This window comes from Gossypium arboreum, chromosome 3 (assembly GCF_025698485.1).
Source record: "Gossypium arboreum isolate Shixiya-1 chromosome 3, ASM2569848v2, whole genome shotgun sequence".
Lineage (NCBI taxonomy): Eukaryota > Viridiplantae > Streptophyta > Magnoliopsida > Malvales > Malvaceae > Gossypium > Gossypium arboreum.
In genome coordinates, this window is record NC_069072.1 from 37,218,627 (window position 1) to 37,224,898 (window position 6,272).

Below are 6,272 nucleotides of genomic sequence, written 5' to 3' on the forward strand. Positions count from 1 at the left end.
TCATCTAGTACATACGCAAGGTACGCCGCACCCTTTTCTTACATATTTCGGGCCAACATTGCGATATTACGGTGGCAACTCCTTTAAGTCCGTAGACTCAACCCGAATTATCTCGTTATTCGCGCACCTCGGATCGATAGTCTTGCTTTTGCAATTTACAATCGCATCGTGCATGGTCAACCAATCCAAACCAAGAATAACGTCGAATTAGTCGAGCGGCAAAAGCATCAAGTCCGCCGGAAAACAAGAACCTCGAAATACTAGGGACTTTTCTTACACACTTTGTTGACAAGCACGTAATGACCCAAGGGTTTGACACCGAATTACAAACTCGAGAGACTCTATAGGCAAAGTCTTCTTGGATGCTAAGGTTTTGCATATATAAGAATGAGTAGAATCGGGTCAATCAAAGCAATCACATTAGTATCGAAAAGAGTGAATGTACCGTAATGACATCCGGTGAGGCAAGATCCTCGCGTCTGGCGTATGGCATAAGTCCTAGCAGAGCACGAGCCTCGAGATCTTGTTGTAGCATCTCTCGACCCTCTCGACCGCCACTAGCATTGCCCGCATTTCTAGATGGCCTACGTCGAGCAGTGGTAGCACCCGGGTTTCCACTTTGACTTACATTTTGTTCAAGCAACCTCGGGCAATCCTTGATAAAGTGGTCGGCCGATCTGCACTTGTAACAGGAGTGGTCACGGAATCTACAACTTCCAGAATGCCATTTTCCGCAATACTGGCACTCCGTTCTCTCTCGGCGATCATTTCCACCTCTAGCGATCGAAGTGACTCGCGTGCCCATAGGGGGTCGATCGCGGTCTCGTCTAGAAAAGCCCGAAATGTCTCTAGACCGGCCTAAGCCATCTCTAAATTTCTTTGATGACTGTGGGAAGGGCTTCCCCGGAGACCTCTTATGAAACTCCCTTGCTCCCACTTCAGCTTTTCTTTTCTCCATACTGAGCTCCTCGGCTTTGCACGCTCGCTCGACAAGAGCCACGAACTCTCGGATTTCCAAAATGCCAACATACAACTTTATATCATCGTTCAGTCCATCTTCGAAGCGTTTACACATCACAGCTTCTGAAGAAATGCATTCGCGCGCGTACCGGCTAAGCCTCACAAATTTTCGTTCGTGGTCGGTAACCGACATGGAACCTTGTTTAAGTTCAAGAAATTCCTTCCGTTTTTGATCCATAAATCTCTGACTGATATACTTCTTTCGGAACTCGGTTAGAAAGAACTCCCAAGTTACTTGCTCTCTAGGCACAACAGAAGTCAGAGTACTCCACCAATAGTAGGCGGAATTGCGTAGCAAGGAGATAGTACACTTTATGTAACACCCCGAACCCGAGACCATTGCCGGTGTCGGACACGAGGGGTTAACAAGCCAAATCCACATATTTCACCCACCAATTTGACATTTCCAGACAGGCTGGAAATCTGCGTCACTGTCACCTTAAAAATCATATCTCGAGTTTCAAAACTCGGAAACTGATTCCGTAAATTTTCCCTGAATTTAGACTCATATATCCATCCATGGATTTATTTCTAGGATTTTTGGTCGGGCCAATTGGTACAGTTTATTAATTAAAGTCACCCATGTTACAGGGATCGACTGCTCTGACCTTCGCGTGTTACAACTTGAAAATCTCTCTGTACAGGGCTTTAATACTGGTGCCGTTTGTTTCTAATGAAACTAGACTCAAAATGGAATCTGTACATATAAGGTATGACTCCTAATTCTTTCTGGATAATTTATAATAAATTTTTAAATTTGCGACAGGGGACCCAGAAACCGTTCTGGCCCTATCTCACAATAGCTTTAATATCTCTTAACATGTAACTCCTATGACCGTTTCGTTTATTCCACATGAAAGTAGACTCATTAAGGTTAATTTAAATAATTTATTCATTATTTAATACCATTACTACAAATTTTGGTGATTTTTCAAAACCACACCACTGCTGCTGCCAGCATCTGTTTTCAAAGTAACCATTACCTATTTCATGATTTCCACGATTCAAATGGCCCTTTTTGCACACATAGCACAAAGTGTGATTATGATTAACCATTCCAATGGCTAATCCTTTCAGACAATTTCATACCCCATAATGATTATCATACAAACTATTATAGAATCATACTAAAAACGTATATAAGCCATTTTCGCATGGCTATCCAAGCTTACACAAAACCGAAAGGTACATGACCTTCAATATTAGGGTAGTCCTATACATGCCATTTCAAAGTTCACCCAAAATTATACCAAAATGGAGGCTTTAATAGTGTAGATGACTTCGACTTTAATGATCCCGAATCCGATCGCTAACGAGCAAAATCTATAAAACAGAGAGCCAAAGCAACGGGGTAAGCATTTTTATGCTTAGTAAGTCTCAAGCAATAAAATCAGCTTTAACTTTCAAATTTCATATTACTGGGCCGAAGCCTTTACGGTAAACGGTATGGCCCATAAGCCCATTTCAATATCACATATAATGTCAATGAAAGAATGCAAACCCATCTGGGGAGACTACTCAACCCACCATCCGCTACTCTCCACCCGTACCAACCAACACACCATGTGGGGATTAACTCGACCCACCCCGCCATAACTCTCCACTGGCAGCTTAGCTGCTTTATCATATAACTGGAGGCCTAGCCTTTTTTAATAACTGGGGCAAAGCCCTTTTTATAACTGGGGCATAAGCCCTTTAATAAGCAGGCGTAAGCCCTTTTGATAATCGGGGCATAAGCCCTTTTGATAATCGGGCATAAGCCCTTTTGATAATCGGGGCATAAGCCCTTTAATAACTGGGGCATAAGCCATTTTTCACTTCCTCCATTCATATAAAAAACCCAACCCAATGCATTTATGAACATCTCGTGTGCATATCATACATATCATGTGCATATCATACATGTCATGTGCATATCATACATATCATGTGCATATCATACATATCATGTGCATCAAAATCCCATGCATTAAGTTCATATATAAACCCTAGGGGTATAATGGTTATTTTTACCTAGGGGCAAACGGTCATTTTCATATTATAAGGGTAATCTTGTAATTTTACCAAAATTAGGGTTTCCATGTTCATTAACGATTACAAACAATTCATGGGTGCAAGCAGTGATTACGGCCCATTTTAGCGAAACGAGTTATTAGGCCAAAAAAAAACCTAATAGGGCCTACTTAGCGATTCATCATCTAGGCCCATTTAGCCTATATTCCATAACGGTTTTAACAGTCTTATCATGCAATTTAATGATTTCCCATTTTCTACCAAATTTACCCAAATGGGCCCAAAGCCTATTGGGCCCTAATTCACCCTCGAGGCCCAACTTACCGTGAACGCCAAAATCACGTCCTTACCGTTTCCATTGTTCCCAATCATCATCTCATCGATTCTAACTAACTAGTGAGCGTTAAACGCTTACAAGTCCTCGAAATGCGAATTTGACATTTCGGCTTTTCAGCATTTATCGCTTTAAGCTATGAAAAGGGTTCGTTACACACCTGATTTGCGATATTCCTTGACGAGATCTCCTATGCGATTTCTCCTATAATCAACCACTTATAGATTAGACCATGTTAATATTAAACCAAATCGAAAACTACCTATTATCATCACTTACACATTCGGCCACCATCCATAATGGCTCTTGGGTTCATACCTTTGCCGAAGTTGATGACTAGATTTAGTCACTCCAATGATCCAAGCTTTTCACACACTCCTTGATCGGTAGCCTTTAATCCTCACTAGTACCAACAAACCAAATAACACCAAAAACCCTTTTAGTCTTAGTCGACGAGAGGGTTTTCACTTTTCTTAAACCACAAGATACAAATGGAAAGAAGGTTCAATACTTACCAAGAGATCTACTCGTTGAAGAACGTTCCAAATACCTTCCTACCCCATATCCGTTGTGAATCCAACTCAAATGTGCGTGAAAATAGATCTAAATATTAATTCCGAATCACTAAAATATGAAGCTTTGACTTTTCAAATATTAATCTAAGCTATTACGAGGTTAGTACACACATTACGGGTTGAAGTTGAAACGTTTCCAAAATCAATCGCCTCGATAACCACCACCATCACTCAAACTTAACTAATCCAATATCAATATATGTAAATCCTAAGCACATCACCATACGGAACATAAGGGCATATTCGTCATTTTACCATACGAGGGTATTTTGGTAGTTTTACAAATTGAGGGTATTATGCGGTAATTTCACAAACCAAGGGTATTTTAGTAATTTTGTAAATCGAGGGTAAAACAGTAATTTTGTAAATCAAGGGTAAAACAAGAATTACAGAAATCGAGGGTAAAACGATAATTATGTAAATCGGGGTAAAATGGTAATTATGTAAATTAAGGGTAAAACGGTAATTCTATAAATCGAGGTAAAATAGTAATTACATAACCGAGGTAAAAGCAGTAATTACAGAAATCGAGGGTAAAACGGTAATTTTACAAATCGAGGGTAAAACGGTAATTTTATAAATCGAGGTAAAACAAGAATTACGTAAATCGGGAGTACTTTGGTAATTTTACAAGTCGAGGGCATTTCAAGAATTGGTAAACTAAAGTATTCTAAACATGGATAACAATACGAATGGGCCTAAAGCCTATTCTCGGCCAAATGGGCCCACACGCTCGTGTGTGGCCCTTTTAGCCCAAACCTAGCCACAGATATGCGATTCACCTAGCCTAGTCCAATATTTACTACACAATCAAACAACTTATCCAATTGGGCCCGTAGGCCCATTGGGCCCATATGGCCCCTTTCTACCATCGTGGCCAAGTAGCCATCCAACAACAAGAGTAGTGATAAATACACACGATAGGAGACTGGAGTTAATCCACGCCCGAGCACTCTTAGCCGACGCCCAACCCAAACGAGCACGTCATACAAATGAAAGGATCGACCAAGAAAGGTACCTCTACTCTCCTCATGGTTCTCTCTATTTAAAGCCGACCAGATCCACTCTTATGTTAGCTTCCGATGTGGGATCCCTCCAACATTAGAGTTTAAATTCAACACCAACTCTTGCCGCCTCGTTAGCAAAATAAATGCTCTTTGCTTGCCATGGGATTCGAACCTATGCCTCCCTTAAATGCTCCACACGCTACTTGCCACTAAGCCACAAGGCTTTTGTGTCATTATTTAACATAATAATTTAAAACCCTCATCCAAGCATCCGGTTTCTTTTTTTCACTTAATACCAAAATTTTTGCTAAAGCCCAAGTTTGAACCCAAGATTTCTCCAACACTTCTCAAAGCCATTAACCACTAATAGCAAACATTTAATTGTTTCATTTCATTGCACAATTAAATACCTATATACCACCTCCTTACGGACCCCCACTCAAGGCCCAATACTTCTAGGCCCAAATTCGGGGTGTTACAATTCTACTCCCCTTAAAGAAATTTCGTCCTCGAAATTTCCAACTATCAACTAATCGTATTACTCAAGTCAAACCTCTATGCTTTCGCTACGCACTCTAATTAAAAATAATTCTTAGTACGACCCAAAATATCTAATTACCAAAGTAAAGAAACATTTATCAAGCATGCATACAATTCATAACACATATTTAAATAAAATAAACTTGGCGATCCCGAGCTCGATGCTCCTTGGACCCACATCTAAGACATGCTCCTGTCTTCCTATGGCATTCACCCGATGACGTCCGTTGCGATCTTCTTGATTGGATAGTTTGGTCATGCCTTAACATGTTTCACGAGCGAGGCTTGGTTTTCTAAGAACTAGAATCCTTCCTTTTCTTACACTCCAAGCACCCTACTTGAAGCGTTTCCCTAATTTCCTTAATTTTGGTATCCAATACTTCCTCTACCACTTTCCTTACTAACTCGGCCAATGCCTCAAAGACCAAGCTCAGAGTTACCGCAACCAGTTGGTAGACTTTGCTTACCCTCGAATCCATATTAATACTCTACATTACCGGTACACATATCAATTAACTACAAAGATCTCAAAATTTTACTATTTATTCACATGTCTTATGCGAGAGATAGTATTTTAAAGTTTCTATTTTCACGTAATCATAGCCTAGCTACGGTCTCGGTATTCTAGAGTTTTTAGGGTTGCCCTAGTTATAATGTCATGATATGGTCTCGATTCTATCTACAGAATATCTTAATACAATGTAATATGAGGCGAAATACTTACAGACTTGGTGCGGAGATTCAGTGTGCCACTTCTTCGGTTACCAAATTTCAAAACCCAAA